This window comes from Dasypus novemcinctus, chromosome 23 (assembly GCF_030445035.2).
Source record: "Dasypus novemcinctus isolate mDasNov1 chromosome 23, mDasNov1.1.hap2, whole genome shotgun sequence".
Lineage (NCBI taxonomy): Eukaryota > Metazoa > Chordata > Mammalia > Cingulata > Dasypodidae > Dasypus > Dasypus novemcinctus.
Genome location: NC_080695.1, coordinates 68,839,185 through 68,861,725, shown reverse-complemented (window position 1 = coordinate 68,861,725; position 22,541 = coordinate 68,839,185). Strand labels below are relative to the sequence as shown.

Sequence of the window (22,541 nt, the reverse complement as noted above, 5' to 3'; positions counted from 1 at the left end):
TACAAGGAAGCAAATAAATAAAAAGTAGGCTTTAATGGAATTGATGGACAAAAAAAGTATAAAACTTACAAAGACTAAATAGCAAAGTGGCAGAAAAAGTCCTTGTATTATCAGCAGTGACTTGAAATGTAAATTAATTAAACTCTCCAGTCAAAAGGCAGAGATTGGCCAGAATGAATAACAAAGCATTACCCAACTATATGCTGTCTACAGGAGACCCACCTTAAAGTCACAGATACATGTAGGATGAGGGTGAAACGATGGGAAAAAATAGGTTATCATTCAAGTAGTAACCAAGAAAGACCTAGGGGTGGCCATACTAGTATTGGATGAAATAGACTTAAAGTAAAAAACAAGTAGGAAGGACAAAGATGGTCATTACGTACTGATAAAGGGGACAATTCAACAAGAAGATGTAACAACTATATATACACAGGAAACTAACAACAGAGCCCCCAATATATGAAGCAAATACAGACTGACGTCAAGGGAGAAACTGATGGTTCTACATTAATAGTAAGAGATTTAACACACCACTCTCAATAATGGATAAAACATCTAGTCAATAAGGAAGTACAGTACTTGAATGATACACTAAACCAACCAGACCTAACAGACATATACAAAACACTGTACCCAATGAGAACCAAATATATGTTCTTCCCAAGGGCACACAGATCAATCTCCAAGACAGACCATATGTTGGGTCACAAAACAAGTCTCAATAAATTAAAAAATATTGAGGGAAGCAGATGTAGCTCAAGTGATTGAGTGCCTGGTTCCCATGTATGAGGTCCCAGGTTCAATGTCCGGTACCTCCTAATAACAAGCAAATGAAAAAAAAAACAACAACTCTCATTGGGGAGTAGAAATGGCTAAGTGATTAAGTGCCTGCTTCCCATGCACAAGGTCCGGGTTCAATCTTTGGTAACTCCTTAAAAAAATGGAGATCACACTATGTATATTCTCCAACCACAGTGGAAAGAAGCCAGAAATTAATAACAGAGGGAGAAAGGAAAAATTTGCAAAAACGTGGAAATTAAAGAACATATTTTTTAAAAGATTTATTTTTATTTATTTCTCTCCCCTTCCCGCCCCCTTAGTTGTCTATTCTCTGTGTACATTTGCTGCGTGTTCTTCTTTGTCCGTTTCTGCTGTTGTCAGCGGCACAGGAATCTGTGTTTCTTTTTGTTACGTCATCTTGTCGTGTCAGCTCTCCGTGTGTGCGGCACCATTCCTGGGCAGCCTACGCTTTTTCTTTCGCGCTGGGCGGCTCTCCTTACAGGGTGCACTCCTTGCGCATGGGGCTCCCCTACACAGGGACACTCCTTGCGCGCATCAGCACTGCGCATGGGCCAGCTCCACACGGGTCAAGGAGGCCCGGGGTTTGAACTGCGGACCTCCCATGTGGTAGGCGGACGCCCTAACCACTGGGCCAAGTCCGCTTCCCAAGCAAGGTTATTTCAACATAAGGGAATCAATTAAGTAATACACATTTACAGAATGAAGAAAAAAAAAATCATCCAAATTGAGGCAGAAAAGGCACTTGACAAAATACAGTACCCCTTCTTGATAAAAAAACATAGACACTAGGAATAGAAGGAAACTTCCTTAACACAATAAAGGACATTTATGAAGGATATAGGAAGAGCCCACAGCTAACATCCTACTTAATGGTGAAAACTAAAAGCTTTCCCACTAAGATCAGGAACAAGAAAAGGATACCAACTGTCACCACTGTTATTCAACATTGTACTGGAAGTTCTTACCAGAGCAATTAGGCAAGAAAAAGAAATACAAGGCATCCAATTTAGAAAGGAAGAATTAAAACTTTCCCTGTTTGCAGATGATATGATCTCATATACAGAAAATTCTAAAAAATCCACACCAATGCTCCTAGAGCTAATAAATAAATTCAGCAAAGTGGTGGTACATGATCAACACCCAAAATTTAGTTGTTTCTATATATAAGCAATGAACAGTTAGAAGAAGAAATCAAGAAAAAAAATTCCATTCACAACAGCAACGAAAAGAATTAAATACCTAGCCAATAAATCTACCCAAGGATGTAAAGGACTTGTACAAAGAAAACTATAAAATACTGCAAAAGAAAACAAAGACCTAAATAAATGGAAGGACATCCATGTTCAGGGATTGGAAGACCAAACATCATTAAAGATGTCAATACTACCCGAAGCAATTTATAGATTCAATACAATGCCAATCAAAATTCCAACAACTTTCTTTGCAGAAATGGAAAAGCCAATCATCAAATTTATATGGAACAGTACGGGGTTCTGAATAGCTAAACCCATCTTGAATAAGAATAAAGTTGGAAGACTTACACTTCCCGGTCTTAAAACTTATTACAGGGGAGTGGATGTGACTCAAGCAATTGGCCTCCCTTCCACCTGGGAGAGCCCAGGTTCGATTCCCAGTGCCTCCTAAAAGAAGGCAAGCAGACAGAGAGAGCACGCAATGAACAGTCATAGAGAGCAGATATTAAGCACAAACAAAATGGGGGGGGGGGGTAGAAATAAATAATTCTTAAAAAAAAACAAAAAAACCCAAACAACCAAAAACTTATTATAAAGCCACAGTAATCAAAGCAGCATGGTACTAACACAAGGACAGATGTATAGTCCAATGGAATCAAATTGAGAGCTCAGAAATCAACCTTCACATTTATGTTCAACTGATTTTTGACCAGGTGGCAAAGACCACTCAACTGGGAAAGAACAGTCTTTTCAAAAAATGGCGTTAGGAAAAGTGGATCTCTATTTGAGAAAAAAAAAGAGGGCCCCTACTTTGCACTGTATACAAAAATACACTCAAAATGGATGAAAGACCTAAATATAAGAGCTAGACTATCAAATCCCTAAGCAATAGTTTCTTAGACTTTATACCCAAGGCACAAGCAACAGAAGAAAAAACAGATAAATGGGACCTCATCAAAATGAAAAACTTTTGTGCCTAAAAGAACTTTATCATGATAGTAGAATGATAACCTACACAATGGGAGAAAATATTTGGAAATCATATATCCGAAGGATTAATATCCAGTATATAAAAAGAAATCCTTCAACTTAAAAAGATGAAATAACCCAATCAAAAAATGGGCAAAAGACTTGAGCAGATAGCTCTTCAAAGAAGGTATACAAATGGCCAGAAAGTACATGAAAAGATGCTCAACATCATTAACCATCAGGGAAATTCAAATGAAAACCGCAATGACTTTGGATAGAATAGCCAGAAACAGCAGCTATGTACAGTGGGAGACTGAGAGATTAAGAGATTGAGATAGAGAGATTGAGAGGTGAGGAATTTTCTTGTCTGTCGTTTTTTTATTATCGAAATAATGAAAATGTTCTAATAATGACTGAATTGATGATCGCACAACTATGTGATTATACCAAATAGCACAGATTGTGCACTTTGGATGAATTGTATGCTTTATTAATATGTAGCAATAAATTTACTGGTTTAAAAAAGAAACTACGATGAGATAGCATTTTACACCCACTAGAATGGCTGCCCTTCAAAAAAAACAGAAAAGAACTAGTGTTAGAGAGGATGCAGAGAAACAGGAATACTCATTCACTGCTGGTGGCAATGTGAAATGGTGTAGTCACCGTAGAAGACAGTTTGGCGGTTCCTCATTAAGCTAAGGCCCCCCTCTGAAAGGCCTTTTCTCTTTTTTGGCTTTCCTCTCAGAATCATCAGGTGGCCTGCCTTGGAGCTCCCCAGGTGAGCCTTGCCTCCTGGGAGGGGCCCTCTACCGAGAACCCTAGAGTGGCAGGGGTGACAAGGACATCAGCTGCTTCAGAGCCATGGCTCCCAGGCTGAACAGCTGGCTTGCCTGCCACCTCTCAGAGCAATGGTGCCACCCACATTGAAGTTCCTAAAGGAGCTCACCCTCCCCGGTTACCATGGCACCAGAATGCCATCTGGCCTCAGGAGGCTCCTCTATTCCCCAGGAGGCGGGTTCCAGGCATCTGGCCAGGAGCAGGACTTTCTGCTTTGCCAGGGAAACTGAATGAGAATTTTCCTTTCCACCTCGCCTATGGCTGCCCATCTGCTGAACAAAGGAGGTACCCAACCCACTGCTCAGTGAGGGGCAGAGGCCCAGGGTAAGACAAATGTCCTGCCATGTCCCTGCTGTCACACAGAGGCTGGTAAACGGCAGTAATTATCAGTGAAATTCCCTCTTGGTGTAACTCTCCCTGCCCCCCACTCCCCAGCAGTGTGGCAAGCAGAAGCGTGTCTTGCAGCCCGGGCTCCCAGTGCATTTCCAAGTGCCAAGGTGGGCTGTAAGGACCTAGTCTTTCAAAGTCTGGGGTTGTGTGGTCTGATCAATGATCACTGCTTTTGATCAGCTACTTCAGATCCCGGGGCAGGGGCCCAGCTCTGAGGACGGCCATTTTACCAACCACTCCCCACAGACAAAAAAAGGCAGAAGTCTTAAAAAGGAAGTACCTTTTTTCTTTCTCTATTTCCTGTTTGGGAGCAATAATAGTTTGGAAAAGTCACAAATTGATGGCTCCAGCCCTCAACAACAAAAAACGAGCATCCTAAAGGAGTAGGTAACTACTGATTCTTAGAGTTATAATTTTCAGAAAGACCATTTCTCAACAAAAAATTACAACACACACAAAGAAATGAAAAAGTATGACCCATTCACCAGAAAAAAAAGAATATATCAGAAACCATCTCTGAGGAAGTTCACACATTGGAACTATTAGTCAAAGACTTTTAAATATGTTTTATAAGCTACAGGAACTCATATATAGAGAACTAAAAGAAACTACCTTAACAAAATAAAAATGGAAATTATGAAAGGAACCAAACAAAAATTCTGGAGCTGCAAAGTACAGTAACTGAAATGGAAAAACTCATTAGATGGATTCAACAGGAGATTTGAACAGGCAGAAGAAAGGATCAGCAAACCTGAAGATAATTTAAATTATCCAGTGTAAGGAGCAGAAAGAAAAAAAATGAAGGAAACAAAACATGAAGGACCTGTAGGACACCATGAAGCATACAAATGTAACCATCACTGGAGTCACAAAAGAACAAAAGAGAGAGAAAGAGGCGGAAAAAGTATTTGAAGAAATAATGGCTGAAAAATTCCCAAATCTTATGAGACCTGAATATACATTCAGGAAGCTCAACGAACTCAAAGCAGAAAGAGACTGTAAAAGATCTACACGAAGATACTATACAGCAAAACTGTCAAAACCCAAACAAAGAGGGTTTTTTTTAAGGAGGTACCAGGGATCAAAACCAGGACCTCAAACATGGAAAGCAGGTGCTCAATCACTGAGCCATATCAGCTCCCCAATGAGAGTTGGTTTTCTCATTTGTCTGCTTGTTGTTTTTTCAGGAAGTACTGGGGACTGGACCCGGGGCCCTGTACATGGGAAGCAGGTGCGCAACCAATTGAGCTACATCCACTTCCCAAGAGAGGATTTTAAAGCAGCAAGAGAGAAGTGACTTGTCACATACAAGGGATTCCTCAATGAGTTTAATAGGAGATTCTTATCAGAAACCATGAAGGCCAGAAGATGGTGGGATGACATATTTAAAGCCCTTAAAGAAAAAAAAAAAAAATCTGTCAACTAAGAATTCAATATCTGGCAAAATTATCTTTAAAAAATGAAGGAGGGGGAACAGATGTAGCTCAATGGTTGAGTGCCTGCTTCCCATGTATGAAGTCCTGGGTTTGATTCCCTGTACCTCCTAAAAAAAAAAAGAAAAAGTTAAGACATTTACAGAAAAACAAAAAAAGAGTTCATTACCAGAAGATCTGTCCTACAAGAAATATTAAAGGAAGTCCTTCAAGCTGAAATAACAGGGTACTAGACAGTAACTAGAAGCCACAAGAATAAAAATCATTGCTAAAGGTAACTACTTGGGTAAATATAAAATCCTGAATTAATGTAATTTTGATTTGTAACTGTTTTCTTCCCTATATGATGTTAACATGCAAATGTGTAAAATAAAATTTAAAATCTATGTTAATGGGCATACAGTACATAAAAATGTGATCTGAGTCAGTAACAATACACAGGAGACACATAGATATATAAGAGTAGAATTTATATACTAAAGATACTAGATTGGCACCAAACTGAGTTGTTATTAGTTTAAGATGTTGATTGTAATTAAAAAGATGACCGCGAAGAAAATAAACTAAAAAATATAAACAAAAGAAAAGAAGAAGGGTATCAAAATGGTACAGTATGAAAAAGCAACTAGATACAAAAAAAGGGCAATAATGGAATAAATGAGGAACAAAAAACACACAAGACATACAGAAAACAAATAGCTAAGTGACAGAAGTAAATCCTTTTTTCTCAGTTATTACCTTAAATATCAACAGATTAAACTCCCCTATTAAAAGACAGAGATAGATAGATTGGATAAAAAAGCATGATCCATCTACAGGCATACCTCATTTTACTGAACTTCACTTTACTGCACTTCGCAGATACTGTTATTTTTTACAAATTGAAGGTTTGTGGCACCCTCATGTCAAGCAAATCTATCGGTGCCATTTTTCCAATAGCATGTGCTCACTTCATGTCTCTAAGTCACATTTTAATTGGTGTGTGCACTGTTTTCTTAGACATAATGCTATTGCACACTTAACAGAGTATAGTATAGTGTAAACCTAACTTTTACATGCACTGGGAAACCAAAAAATTCGTACAACTTGCTTTAATGCAATATTCATTTTCTTGTGGTGGTCCAGAATCAAACCCACAATATCTCTGAGGTATGCCTGTATATGCTGTCTACAAGAGATTTATTAATACTTTGGGTACAAAGATGCAAAAAAGCTGAATCTAAAAGGATGGAAAAAGATATTCCATGCAAACAGTAATCACAAGAGAGCCAGAGTGGCTATACTGTTGTCAGACAAAATAGACTTTAAGTCACAAACGATTATAAGAGACAAAGGAGGATATTATATATTGATAAAAAGTTCAATCGAGGAAGATGATATACTAACTACAAACATGAATGTACCTCACAACAGAGCCTCAAAACATGAAGCAAAAATTAACAAAATTAAAGAGAGAAATAGTTTAATAATAATAGTTCGAGACTTCAATACACCACTTTCAATAACTGACAGACCATGTAAACAGATAGATGAGTAATAAGGAAAGAGAGAATTTGCACAACATTTAACCAATTAGCCCTAACGAATATATAGAGAACACTCCACCCAACAACAGCAGAATACACATTCTTCTCACATGCACATGGAATATTTTCCAGGATAGACCATATGTCAGGCCATATATCAACTTTTAATAAATGTAAAAATACTGAAATCATATGAAGTATCTTCTCAGACCATAATGGAATAAAGCTAGAAAACAGTAACAGAAGGAAAACTGGAAAATTTATAAATATTTGGAAATTAAACAACATACTATTAAATTACCAATGGGTCAAAGAATAAATCACAAAGAAAATTAGGAAATATCTTGAAATGAATGAAAATGAAAACACAACATACCAAAACTTCTGAGATGTAGCAGTGCTCAGAGGGAAATTTATAGCTCTACACGCCTACATTAAAAAAGACCACAAATCTATAACCTGACTTCACACCTAAAGAAATTAGACCAAGAAGAGCATACTAATCCCAAAGTTAGTAGAAGGAAGGAAACAGTAAAGATTAGAGAAGAGTTAAAATGAAATAGAGGAAAAACAATACTCAACAAAACAAAGGGTTGGTTTTCTGAGAAGATTAATAAAATGACAAACTGACAAAGGGAAAAATGCCATACTGACAAAGGGAAAAAGAAAAAAGACCCAAATAACTAAAATCAGGAATTAAAGTGGGGAATTAAAGTTGGGGAAAAACCAACCTTAGAGAAATAAAAAAGATTATGGCAGCAGACTTGGCCCAGTGGTTAGGGTGTCCATCTACCACATGGGAGGTCCGCAGTTCAAACCCTGGGCCTCCTTGACCCATGTGGAGCTGGCCCATGCGCAGTGCTGATGCGCACAAGGAGTGCCGTGCCACGCAGGGGTGCCCCCGCGTAGGGGAGCCCCACCCGCAAGGAGTGCGCCCCGTAAGGAGAGCCGCCCAGCGTGAAAAGAAAGTGCAGCCTGCCCAGGAATGGCGCCGCCCACACTTCCCGTGCCGCTGACGACAACAGAAGCCGACAAAGAAACAAGACACAGCAAATAGACACAGAGAACAGACAACCGGGGGAGGGGGGGAATTAAATAAATAAATAAATCTTTTTAAAAAAAGAAGATATTCAAATGGCCAATAAGTATATGAAAAGATATTCAAAATCACTGGCCGTTAAATGCAAATTTAAAAAAATAAGATACATCATAATAGGATAGCTATTATTTTCTTTTAAATAACAGGTGTTAGCAAAGATATGGAAAAATAGGAATCTTGTATATAGCTGGTGGGAAAAGAATTGCATATGACCCAGCAATTCCATTCCACTCCTAGGTATATACCCAAAAGAAGTGAAAACAAGGACTCTTACAGATATTTGTACATCCATGTTCAGAGGAATGGACAAGCAAAATGTCGTGCCGCCATACAATGGAATATTATTTAGACATAAAAAATAAGTGAAGTGATTGATGGTCCATGCTACAACACAGATGAACTTTGAAGACACCCTGTTGAATAAAATAAGCCAGACACAAAAGGATAATCCTGTATGACTTCTCTTATATGAACTATGAAATTCAAAGAGACAGAAAACAGAACAGTGGTTACCAGGGGTGGGGGAAGTGTATTGGGGAGTTATTGCTAAATGAGCATGAGTTTTGGTTTAAGAGAACTGAAAACAGCCTAGAAATAGTGCTGAAAGTTACACAGTATTGTCGATATACTTAACATCAAAGAATTGTCCACTTAAAATAGTTAAGAGTGCTTTTTATGGTATGTATATCTTATCACAATTAAAAGTGAGTAACTGGTGGAATGGGTGTTGCTCATGGGTGAAGAGCATGCTTCACATGTACAAGGTCCCAGGTTCAGGCCCTAGTACCTCCTTTAAAAGAAAAAAAAAGGTAAATAAGTGTAAAATAAAACAAAAAATATATACTGTTAATTAGCCCAGAAAATATTAAAACAACTCCAAATTACCTGGCTTTGTACAAATAACCCCACCTCTACTAGTGTGGACACTGCACCTGCTACCCATACCTTCCACACCCTGGCACTCACTGGCCGGGGTAAATAAAGGCTTCACAACATTTTAGAATAGTGCAAGCTCACGTGTTTAAACATCTTGTACCCAGCAGTGTCAATGATCAAGAACACTGTTAAGAACCAAGACAGAAACAAAAACAATCTCTAGCAATGACCCTGAGTCCTTGCACCAAATCTCACAATCAAATTAGACCCTGAGATTCTAATTCAGAGTCTGTGGAATAGCATTTGGATGCTGAAGCAGCTGGTTATCTGGAAGCAGATGGGAAGGATCAAGTGAGTGGGGCAGGCAATGCTAGAGGCAGACACGCCCAGAACAGACTGTGAGACCAGGCAGAACGCAACTACCACTAAGCCTGCAGAACAGCGCCATTTAGGACAGAGTCCCAAGAGCTCAGAGACATGTGAGCTTCACTGTTACTTTCTTGTTTTCTTAGCTCAATTTCTGTCCAAATTGACTAGTCTTTGGCATGTAAGTAGTAAGCCTCACTCATATGGGAATTCTCTATGTGAAATGCCTCTTCCCCACCCATTTTGGACACAAGAAGTATCACTGCAGTAATTACAAGGTTGGGGAAGCACCCAACAGGAAGTTGTACTTCTTAACTTTCCAGGCTGGGAAAAGAAGTCTCAGATTTGAAAGAGTGAAGAACACATTTAGCATCTCCACAAACCATTTCACATACCCAGCGGGATATGCCACTCCCCAGGGCCCTGGAGTGCCCGCAAGGACCCATCAGCAAAGTGTCCCAGCAGACTCCAGGGACACGGAAGAGCCCTGAGCTGAGCCCAGAACCCTTGGGGCCAGCCTGCCACACCTCCGACTGAAGAGGAGCTGGGTCGCCCCAGGCTGCAGCCACGTTCTTCTGCAACTCACAGCACTCCTTCCAGTTCAAGAGATATTAAAGATGACAACAATGATGACGCATGGCTGACATTTATGGGACAATTACTATATGGACATGGGTGCCCAGCATGGGGGCACTTGGAGGTACTCAAAGTGAAACTGGCGGGGGGGTGCTCGTGTGCCCCAAACCTTCATCAGTCCCGTCTCCACCAAGCCCTGTACTGATCTGGGGCTAAACTCAGTGACTGACAGTGCAGGGCTGGCTGGAGCCTATCTGCAGCTGACCACAGAGCCACTGTTCCCAACCTAGGGTGGGGGCAGGATGGAAAGAGCCCTCCACAGGTCATCTAGTCAGCTGGAGCAGCACCCCTGGAGCTCGAGAGGGCTGCAATGGGGCCCCTTTTCTGCGGGCACTCCCCTTGGCTGCCAAGGTCCAGCACCGGCGAGGCTGGCTGGGGAATCCTGAATGTGGTCTGTTCTCCACTGTCCTCACCAACGGAGCAGGATGAGAGATGATCCCTCCCTCCAACAGCCTCAAACCATTTCTTTATTTTTACACTTGAACCTGGGTGGATCTGATGCCTTAGGAACTCTAAACACTTTAACACTGGCTAATGCAGTTAAGACGCAGACCAGAAAGCAGATCCGGTATTCTCATCTGTCTGCTCTCCTCCCTCCGAGCCCTCCTGCTCAGTATCACGACTCAAAGGGACCCAGCACCAGCCTGACCCAATGGCCCAACGCCATTGCGCTCATGCTTTCCCGGGGCCTCAGGAGTCCTGACCTGAGAAGGCCGAGCGGGAAGGCCCCACACTGGCCAGCTGGGCTGATGCCTCTCTCTCTGGAGTCTCAGCTTCTCTCATGTGTAAAATGGCAGCAACAGCCCCTGAACCAGAGTTTTGATGAGACATAAATGAGGTCGTGCATCAAGAGCACATAGCTCAGAGCCTGTCACACAGTGTCCACACATAATTTTTAAAATGGATGCCCAAGCAGAGCATGAGAAAGAGGAAGTACACAGCAAAAATGATAAAAGAGAGCGTGAGAGAGAACAAAAGAAAGAGACACGGTTATTCTTAATCAGAAGCAAAATCAAACAGCACAAGGCAGACAGGACTCAAGCTTAAAAGTGCTAAGACTTCTAGGAACTGGGAAGACAACAGTAATAACCCCCGAGTGAAAGGCCCTGCTCGCTGCCCCCTCACTGTCCTGGACACCACTGGCAACAGCACATGGGGCCACAGCAGACAGGGCCCCGACGGTTCCTCTGGAGGACCGTTTTGCTATCTGCATATTCCTTCTGACTCTATCCCATCTTGAGGCATGTATCGCAGAGAGGTAAATGAGGGTGTGAGCAAGGATTCGTGGGCCAAGATGTTCAGATGCCTTAATGCTAAGGCAGAGGCCTCGGCACACCCGCCCGGTTTTTCCAGGCAATGTAATGGTGCACCCTTTTCAAAATGATGCAGGTCCACTTCTCCCAACATAGACGGGCTCAATACAGCACTGAGTGAAGGGACGCAAAAGCAGCGTCTTTAAAAGCATGTATTTACATATATAGCACACACCAAGTGTTAACGGTGCCTTTCTCTGGGTAGTGAGATTTTAGGTGATTTGTTTATATATAAATATACATAAACTTTCTCTTCTTGAGGTACTGGGGCCAGGGATTGAACCCGGGACCTCTACGTGGGAAGCCAGTGCTCAACCACTGAGCCACGTCAGCTCCCAAGTTGGATGTTTCATTTTTGCTGCTTGTTTGCTTTTGTATTTAGGAGTCACCAGGGACTGAACCTGATACCTCTCATGTGGGAAGCAGGTGCTCAACTGCTTGAGCCACATCTGCTTACCAAGAAACTTTTTACTGATGTGTAGCTTGTAGTTTTTCTAAGTCGGGCAACTCCTTTGATTCCTTACTGAAAATGCTCATTATAATCGTGCTACGTTTATGCATATTCCTCCCTCCATCCAGAAAGGTGGCTCTGTCTCCAATATGGTTTTGCCTATAGGGAAAAGTGTTCCCAGGAGTGAACGCAAGGGCTGTAGGTTCTTCACAGCGGCCTCTTCTGAGTTTAGCTGCATGAGTCAGTTTCCTAGGCCAGATCACCTCTTTCAGTGCTCCAGGAAAATCGAGCCTCTAGACCTGGAAAGTGAGGCCACAGTGACCACCCCAAGGTAGTGCTGGACTCAGAGATCCTACCTGAACAGCCAGGTCACCTGACTGAGGGCAGGCAAGAAACCCCCGTTTGAGGCACGCAATAAAATAGACACATGAGCTTGTGGGCTTGTGTAGGCCATTGGCTGCAGCAGCCCCGGGGGTGCAGGCACTTGTCCAGTGAGCTCCCACTGTAGCCCTCTGAGCTCCCTCCCCAAGGAGAAGTGGGCCAAGAGCTCGATGACTGCATGTTCTTCCCCTGGCAAAGAAGATGGAGGAAGTAAAGACAGAAGGGGAAATCAGTGGCAATGAGAGGAAAAACAGATAGAGTTGCAACCACAACCAGAGACTAAATACAAATAAATATGTCTTCTGCACCTGTTGGAGAGGATTTGGTAACTAAAAGGCCAGCTAATTTTAGAAGCATGATGAGTCAAAAGAACCATCACTTAAGCAATCAAAATGGAGCCCTAAATGAATTATAACATTGTGATTATACTAAGTCATTGATTATACACTTTGGCTAGATCATATGGTATGTGAATATATCTCAATAAAACTGCTTAATAAACAAAAAAAAAAAAAACTGTGCGAGAATGGCCAGAAATAGCAACTATGTACAGCATGGAAAACAGAGAATGAAAGGTGAGGAATTTTCGTTTGCCTGTTTTTTATTATTATTATTGAAATAATGAAAATGCAGGGACCCTATGGTTCAATAATGATATTTAAAAATTCAATACTGATTTGATGTGATAAATGTACAACTATGTGATAATACCAAATGCCACTGATTGTATACTCTGGATGAATTGTATGCTTTATTATTATGTATCAATAAAATTGGTTTGTTAAAAAAAAAAAAATGGAGCCCTGAAAAAAGATCTTTACCACTGCCTTCATCTAGCTGACATCAAATAGCCTTTGAAGTGATTTTAATCAGTCACTCATGGAGATCAAGATAACACTCTTGTTTTGTGTTTTTTTAAAGATTTATTTTTTATTTCTTTCTTTCCCCTTCCCCCCCCCCCCAGTTGTCTGCTCTCTGTGTGTATTCGCTGTGTGTTCTTCTGTGACCACCTCTATCCTTATCAGCGAGACCAGGAATCCCTGTTTCTTTTTGTTGTGTCAGCTTTCCGTGTGTGCAGTGCCATTCCTGGGCAGGCTGTACTTTCTTTCGCACTCCCCTTACGGGGGACACTCCTTGTGCGTGGGGCTCCCTTACGCGGCGGACATCCTGCGTGGCACGGCACTCCTTGTGCACATCAGCACTGTGCATGGGCCAGCTCCACAAGGGTCAAGGAGGTCCGGGGTTTGAACCGCAGACCTCCCAAGTGGTAGGCAGACCCTATCTATCCATTGGGCCCAGTCTGCTTCCCCAAGGTAACATTCTGACCCAGGCAAAAGCCTGAGGTCCTGAGGTGCAGTCAAGTCAGGAGCCACTGCACACCAATGCCTCCCGAGAGATAAGCTTGGCCTCCAGCCAGGTCTTTCCCAAATCCCCCATTCCCTGGCATGAAGGAAGGGAGTAAACTTTTACACTCCCCTTAGGGAGATTCACATGCTTCAGAGTTACCAAATAATACCTGAAGATAATGTATATATCTACCTGAATATATATGAGAGCTCCATGTCCACCCCCCGAAATTCTCCCTTAGAACAGTGGGAGAGTGTCTTATTTTTGTGTCATTTCTATCTGTATTAGTCAGCCAAAGGGTTGCTGATACAAAGTCCCAGAAATCTGTTGGCTTTTATAAAGGGTATTTATTTGGGGTAAAAGCTTACAGTTCCAAGGCTGTAAAAGGTCAGACTCAAGGCACCATAAGAGGTGCCCATTCACTGAAGACAGCTGCCACGCGTTGAAGGGAGATGGCGGGCAAGCTCTGCCTGGTCTCTCCTTCCCATCATGCTGCTTCTTTCTCCTGGGCCCAGCCTTTGGGGCTTCATGCTCAAGTGATCCTGCAGTCCTCTCTCTCCTGGCATAGGGCTCATTCGCTTCTGGGCCTTTCCCATGAGTCTCAGCTGTTCTGTTCTCTTCCCAAGGTCAGCTGCAAACTGTCAGATGAACGGCTGCTTTCTCCCTCGGGTCCTACTTGCTCAAGCCTTCTCCTTTCTGTTACACAGCAGGATAAAAAATGACAGGGCGCTCTCTTCTGTGTGTTTGTTTATATGAGTGTTCATTTATATGAGACCCAGCAAGGGGGTGGGGACTCAACCTGCATCATGACTATTTACAGAGTCGAATGAAAAGTAATCTTAAGAGGTAATCTAATCAAAGTCACCTCAGCTGAATTTAATGCAATCAAAAGGTATCAGACTCAAAGGAATAGATTAGTTTACAAATAATTCTCTTTCGGGGATTCATAAATAATCTCAAAACGCCACACAATCTTTCATATAGCAAGGCATTCTCCCAATTATTCTGCACATCAGTCCACAATGACCTCAGTCAATGCCAGTGTGGAATGCTTCTAGAGGTCACCTGGCAGAGTCAGTGAAAAGAAAAAGCAGCATTCAAGAGATCAGCAATTACTCCTGGGGTACAGCCTCATAACTGCAATGTCTGGATGCTATTAGAAACCACCTTTTAAAAACACTTTCAAAAGCAGGCAGCAAGAAGTTTTATTACAGGACAGATGACAAAAACCTGAGAAGATGCAAATGTTTCTGGGCTGGAGATAAATTCCCCCATGGAACCATCACTGTAGTGCATGTTACATATAGCCTGCAGCACTGGTGGCTCTGGTAACAAGGACATGGCTATCGATGAAGGTGACTGGGAGGAGTGGGGATAAAAGTTTCCAGGAAATACGAGTGGGAAAGAAGTCTAATTTTAATTTTATATTCATTCTATGAAACAGTATGTAAGTATAACTCAAATATTACCACTATAAATGGATACCTGACCCTAAAAGCAGATGCCAGATGGGACAAAAGAAGAATTTTGGACCTTCTCTTTGGGAAAATGGGAGAAAGAGCTAGGTTTGGGGTTGCCATTGGTCCAGCCAGAGAGCTCCTTTTTGGGCTGGAAAGGGCATCAGAGAGCACTGCATCCAAAGGCTCAGGGAAGAGTCATTTAGTCATCAAGTGTTTATTAAGCACCCACCAAAGGCAGGCTCTGGGCCTGGAGAGGATGGTGAACAAGCCAAGCAGAAGGTCCCAGGATGGAGGTGGCCTGTCCCTGCCACAGGAAGGGGGCAGGGCTGAGGCCTGTCCTCAGTGGTCCTGACTCCCGCCCAGTGCCCTTTCTGCCTCACTCTGCCTCAGCCCTCTTTTTGTACATATTCTCCCAAAAGGTTTTTCAAAATAAGGGTGAATGGGATCTAATACTCCCGAAAAGTGCTTCAGAGAGTGAAATTCCATCATATGCATTCAGTTTACATGGATTTCATTATTCTCAGAACAGGAGAAGGGGCATAACTGCAGTAGTGCTTAACAGTCCACCCATTTTTTCCCTTGCTGAGGGCACAGCTCAGGGGAGGAGATGGAATGTACAAAGCGAGCACCTCACAGAACTCAAGGGCAATTCAAGGACTTTAAAGGGAATTTTGGCCGCATGATGTCTCTGCTCTACCAGACAACTTTAGAAGCCAATCCACTGAATGTTCACTTGACAATGCAACTCATTCAAAATTCTATTCCCAGCACCAAAGGGGACGGAGCACTCACAGACCACGGCCCTTCCCTGGGGGGTTTACCAGCATTAGGACAACAGTAAGGATTTCACACAGCAAGCACACTGAGCACAGTAAGTACAGAAGCGTGGGCAGGGCATGCCTGGAGCTTTCCAGAGCCCTGGCCTAGATGGGACAGAGTGAGCAGAGAGGTGGGGAACTGAGCAGGAAGGGTGAGGCCAGACCTTGGGAGGAGAGGGGAGAGTGGGAGGAGTCAAGGACAGGGAAGCTAGGGCATGGGGGCAAATGGGATGGGCTGTCCAGCCACTGAAGGAAGTCCACATTTACTCTGTGTGAAATAGGGGGCCTTTCGAGGGCTTAGGCAATCAGGTGTACCAGGAGTCTCCATCTTCAGGGCCATGCCGTGTACACCCATACAGGTCCCCAAGAGCCCTGATATCAAAGAGATGGGAACCCTAGAGTACTTGGCCACAAACTTCATGTAGATACAGTTTCTTTTTGGCTAGTTTGGGGCCATAGAGAAAAGGGTCCCAGTGTGGCCCAGACTTTCTCCAGGCAAGGCAGGTACCACACACAAGTAACCTGAGCTGGGCAGGCAATCCAGCCGGAGGCCCCGAGCCGAGCAGGGTCTTTCTAGTGCACGGGTTCTTAATCTTTTTTGTTCCACAGAACCCTGTGACAGTCAGGTGAAAACCAAGAAGCCGTTACTAAGTCCGATGCTATACTGTGCAAATTTTTAAATATATCACACCCACACCAACAGGTCCCCACAAGAATGTTTTTTGAATTTCAATGCAAGCTCACAGATGCCTTGTTAAGAACCCCCGTTCTAGTGAGAGCTGGAGGGCAGGTCAAGGTCTGTTTCTTTCAGTAGAGCAGTCACTGTCAAGGTGTCTTTATTTCCTTTTTAAAAGTGACTGAAAGATTCTCTAATTCAGTAAATACTTTGTTCTTCTATGGTAATAACATCTTATAGGTCATTCACCTCATGGTCCCTGGGAAACCCAGCCATAACTAAGAAGAATACACAAAAGATAATGGGAGGTTTAAGTTCACAATCTTTACACTTATTGTTTATGCATGTTCATGTACGAATGATATACTTCAATAAAAATAATAAAAAATAACAAAATTAAAAAAAAAAAAGATAATGGGAGGGAAGCAGCCGTGGCTCAAGCAACTGCACTCCCGTTTACCAACTCAGGTTCGATCCCTGGGACCTCTTGCTTAAAAAAAAAACAAAAAAAGGAAAAAGGCATCCCAGACCTGCACAGTGCGGGGAGGTGCAGGCCCCACGCGCGGGGAAGCGACACACCAAAAAGACAATGACAGAACCTCATAGTAAAAAAAAAAAAACATAATGGGGAGAGCAGGTATAGCTCAGTGGTTTGAGCTCCTGCTTCACATGTATAAGGTGGTCCCCAGTTCACTCCCCAGAATCTCCTTAAAAAAAAAAAAAGATATGGGCAAAAACTCAATACAGGCCCAGTAAGTATCTGACAGTAAATATTCGAGCTCAGAAGAGGAAAGGTCTTTGGGCTGGGGCACTGGGGAGGATTTAGGGACCAGGTGGGCCTTAGGCTGGGCCCAGGCACGAGGTAGGCAGGGAATTTCAGGACTGGGCAAGCAGCATTAACAGCCGTGTGTGTGTGTGTGTGTGTCACACACACATGTGACAGAGCGAGATCACGCGAGAGAGACAGAGAGCTGTGAAATGTGAGCAAAGGCCTAGTCTCCCTAGCCAGACTGGCAGCTCCTGGAAGGCGGGAATGGTGTTTGAAACTATTTCTCCACAGTACTAGGCATCTCATTATATGTGGGCAGAACAGGAGGATGAAAATGCAGCCTGGCTAAGTGTCAGGACCCTCCCTGGTAGCTGCCCTGTTCTCCATCCCAGGCACCCTATTTGAGTTAGCAGTACCCCAGTAATGTCAGCAAGCTGACTCAGTTACTTTTCCATAGTTAGAAAGTTCTCAGATCCACTTTCTAGTCTACCAGTCAAGGCTGAAGGGGAAGGGTAAAGTCTAGACTTGGTTCCTGTGTTCCATCTTTCTCTACCATGTGGCATCCAGCCACAACAAGCTGGAAGCTGCACGTCTCCACACTTACTCTGGCCCATTCCACAGACCCTTTCCTTAGCCTCGTAATGCCCTCCCACCTGGCTTCCAGCAAGCTCGTGCCTTTCTTGCCACCCACCACACCAGTGAATTCTCCTGCCCCTGAGAAAACATGAACTGCACCTTGTCCCACTCTGTATCCTTGGTGCCCTGCTCAGCACCTGCTACGTGCATGTTCTGAACAGATGAGTCCATGAGGTTGGGGAATAACGGGACTTCCTCTGTCATTCCTAATCCACATGCCCACTGCCCACAGCCGGTGGACCAGAACATGGCCACAGCCACCCAAAGTGGAGCTGCAGGCTTCCTGACAATAGGCAGCAAGAAAGCTCAGCACCCTTCTTTATGGCGAAAAGTCTGGACTGGAAAAGAACATACTTTATTGAGGGACAGTCAACTAAAATGGAACAGTAAATCACCCTGAGCCATGGAAAGCCCACATTTCCCCCATCCTCCCTCCCTGCAACCCCCTGTTGTTTCAGTAGACTTGGGTCTGGAGTACCTGGGGGCCACTCAGTGACTATGTCTGCTCAGCTGTGTAATGGTGACTGTGCTGGCCCACTCACAGGGCTGCTGCAACTACAAGGGAATACTGGTGAGGATGTCAAGCAGATACAAAACACATGCAAAGAGCTACATACCTGCAAAACAAATGCCATTTCCTTCTGTTTCCCCAAGTTGTAAGGCTAGTGTTCTCAGTGTTAATTTGAATATGACAACTCCTTCCAGTCTTTCTGAAGAAATAATTGGTCGGAATTCTCTTCCAACCCCACTCAAGGCATCCCTTCCACCCACTCTCTACTTTCTTTTGCTTTCCCTGACCTCTTTTTCTCCCTGAAGGAAAAACCCAGACACTGGAACTAGAGCTGAATTCAGACTGATAAACGTTTATTGCACATGTTACATATCAGGCACAGTCACGGGTTTTCCTGAATTCTCACAACACCTCCTTGTAGTAGGGATCAACAGTGCTGGATCGTCCAGGGCACACAAGCAGAGGCTCACAGCGCCCACAAATCAGGAGCACCAGAAAGGGGAGAAATGTGTCCTGAAGAAAAATTCTGACATTACCAGAAGGGCATCACAAACACTTTCATGAGATGAGTCAGAATGCTCTGGGGCTTCTTCACCCTGCATTGCACGGCTCTGTGTTGTTTTCACTTTGTGTAACCTTAGAACCTAAGCTTTTCGGTTCTTAGGGCCCGTTCAGGTCTTCCTCTGGGCTGGGTGTTGCTCTTCACCCAGTACAGATTTAGTGAGTGAAGTTCTTGGAGGACAACTGCCCTGTCACACAGCTTCTAGGTGACAGAAAGGGGCATCCAACGTGTTCTGCTGACTCCGAGTCTATGTGACACTGGTCCCAGAACCCCACCACTACACCAACGCACCGCACTGATGGCTCAGAGGAGAGGCAGTGACCAGCCTACTGGGACCACAGGCACCAGAGGGGATCAGCACAGCCTGTCACAGGAGGGGCTCGACCCTGCTCCCTCTCTTTGGCAGCACTACATTGCAGGCATCCACCACCACCTTCCCAAGAAATGGTGTCTGGCCTGGGAGTATCCTGACCATGTAGGAGGCGGTGATGGAAGCCCTTTGCAGGGTCCTAGAAACGGGCACATTTCTACTTTGTGTACTCTATGTCCCAGTCCCATGGGACACAATAAAGCTTCACACCAGCACCACCAGCCCAGCACTCCTCCTTGCTCCTCCCCGCACAGGACGGCATTCACTCCATGGCTTCTGTTGTGTGGTGCCTTCTGCATAAAGGACAGAGACATCAACGTGCATGCACTTACTTCCCAGCTGCACTTCTCTAACCGTATCCTCTTTCCGTAAAAAAATGTGGCCACGCACTTTGAACAGTGTTTCTGACAGTGGAGACTGATTTTCACAGGTTAGGGGTTGATGTTTGTGGCTATGGAACAAAGCAGAGCCCTGGGCCCAAGAGACTCAAAGCCATGACCTCTACTTCATCAGCACCATGAGCTACACAGTCCTGTTTCCCTAGTTCTGCAAGTGTGCTATGCAGCCCTGTGTCCCTAGAGTTTTAGAGAACATACACTGAACAAACAGGTTAAAACTGGGCAAACTGAGAGTGTGAAGATCAGAAAAGAAGCGTGCAAGCTTACAGACTTTCATCAATTATTGCCAACATGATCTGCTGGGCCAACCTGACCTTTGGGACACATTCCATTAACTCCCTCTCAAAACAATTTTGTTTCCTGCAGTGACAGTCTGTATCTTTTCATATTTCTGTTCTTAAGGTGATTCTATGGTCTGTTGTTTTCAAATCCTTCTAACAGCACCCTAGTCTGTACAAAAACATTCAAACTCCTTCAGCTCCTCAGGGCTGGGAGAAACAGACAGCCTTTCAAAGATCCCAGGGTTTCTGTTGTTAAAAACCAGTGAGTCAGAATTTTATGACTCTAGATAAGGACATGCATGCTTAGGTATTTGGGAGGTAAATACAGTGACATCTGCAACTAACTTTGGCACGCATAAACAAAAAAATAAGATGAACTGTTGGATGGTTAGATATGTGGTAAAACACAATGAATTTTTAATTGTACCTTTTAGGTGGTAGGTATATAGGGTGTTCACTGTAAAATTCTTTCAACTTTTATGTTTGAAAATTTTCATAATTTAAATGTTGGAGAAAAAAGGAAGTCTTCTAAGATGGGAAGTAACACAGAGCAAGAGGGCAAGGCACAGCTGACCCGGCTCTCCCCAACCCAGGTCGGACCCAATGAAAGAAACAAAGTACAAAGGAGAAAGGTCACACTTGCTTGAGCACTGCCATACCCAGCAGCAGGTTCTAAGCTGGCCCAGTGGCCCCAGAATACTTATATAACTGTATAAATGGCATGGAACATCTCCTGACCTCAGACCCTCCTCACTGTGGGACAGTATACCTGAGAATTAGCTGGGAAGCTTAGTAATACAGCTTCCTGGGCTAGTCCCCCTAAGGATTGAATCAGAACCTCCTGGGTGGGCACCCCAAATCTGCCCTTTGAACAAGGGCCCCAGGTGATTCTGATGCAGACAAAAATCCTAGGCTCACACTTGGAGAAACTTGCAGCCAATCACTCCATCTTATCTGACACCTGTTGCGAGGTCCCTGGGAACATTCAGAGGAAAAAGACACACACAGAGACCATAACTCAAGCTCCCAAACCCAACCTGGCATGACGCTGTGGTTTCAACTACACCAAGGTCTTGAATGGCACGAAACCGGGCCCAAAGCCAGGCCAGGCCACTGCCTCACCAAGGAGCCTCAGGGAGTGTGAAGGCCGAAAGAACAATATCCCCGATTTACCGGCACTAGAGAGCGGGGGCGGGGGAGGCAGAGCCGGGCGGTGGGGCTAATCCGGGATTGCCAAGGTCACCTACGCAGCGAAGCAGGGGCATCCCGGTCACTGGGACCCTCCTCCTGACCCCCTCTCCTTGAAGAAATCTCCACCAGCCTATGCCTTCGCTATCTCCCGGAGAAAACCGGAGGTGGCATTTTTCCACGACCTCCCCTATCAGGGACATGTGGGGAGGGTGATAAGCGGGACCCAGAGGAAGGAGCCCGACACACTCCGGACTGATAAGACCCAGAGCACGAACCCCCGCGCCCCGGCCTCGGCCAAGGCCGTCAGCCCCGCGAGCAAAGGGGCGGCGGGGGGGCGGACAGGCGCGCACCGCTTCCAAACGCGAGACGCTCGGCCACCTCCAGAGGCAGGAGCGTTAAAACCCTACTGGGGTCTTGGGGAGGCGGCAACGGCTCCCGCCAAGCCCCCCGCCCCAGAAGCCCCTTTACCTGGAGACGCTGGCGCCCGGAGGATGAGACCCCTCCGCCCCGCGGGGCTCTGCGCGCCCCGCCCCGCCCCGCAGGCCTCTGGGAGATGTAGTCCGTCCCTGCACCCGCAGCTCGCCCTGCGCAGCTCGGGTACCCCAGGTCCCGGCAAGCACCGCACCGGCCGCGAGCAAGGGCGTCGAGGGGGCTGCGCGTCCAAGGTCACCCGCCTCGGGGGGCGCGAGTGCGCAGGTCCTGCTGTCGAGGGGCGCTCCCCTGGGAAGGATCTCCAAATGCGCCTCCGACCGCACCGAGGCGACTCACCGTCCCGGCTGCCCCCGCGGCGGCCGCAGCTGCAAGAGCGGCTGCCTCAGTACCTCGCTGTCGCTCTTCCCTCAAAAGGAGGTGGATAGGCTTTGAAGAGGGGCGGGGGCCTGTGGCGTCACGCCGAGGGGCGCGGCCATGAGGTCACGCCGGGGCGGGGCCTCGGGCGGCACGTGACGCGCCTTGGTGACGTCACGGGGCGGAGGGGCTTGGGCCTGGCGCTGCGCTGGCCGGGGCTGTTGTGGGCGGTCCTAGGATGTGGTTTGTCAAGTGTATGAATGGGTGGAAAACAGGGAAAGGCCTAATCAGCTCCGCTTCCTCTGTCCAGCGCACTCCAGGGGTGTCACACAGCCGAGAACCGGAAGGCGAAACTTCCTTCCTCCCGGGCCCCGTTTGTCCAATTACCCGACGAATATTTATTGAGATTTTCGTCGCTGTATATAAAGCTGTGGACCACACAATCACTGCCCCTGCCCT

At 44.9% G+C, this 22,541-nt stretch overlaps 1 protein-coding gene across 1 annotated transcript in view; it reads right to left on the bottom strand.

Annotated features, from left to right (window-relative positions):
- CDIP1 (cell death inducing p53 target 1) overlaps positions 1-22,058 on the bottom strand; it is a 45,197-nt gene extending 23,139 nt beyond the window's left edge. Inside the window, 1 exon segment of the mRNA XM_058286557.1 lies at positions 21,765-22,058. The gene's annotated coding sequence lies outside the window, so the exon portion shown is untranslated.
- Positions 22,059-22,541: the final 483 nt, after the last annotated feature.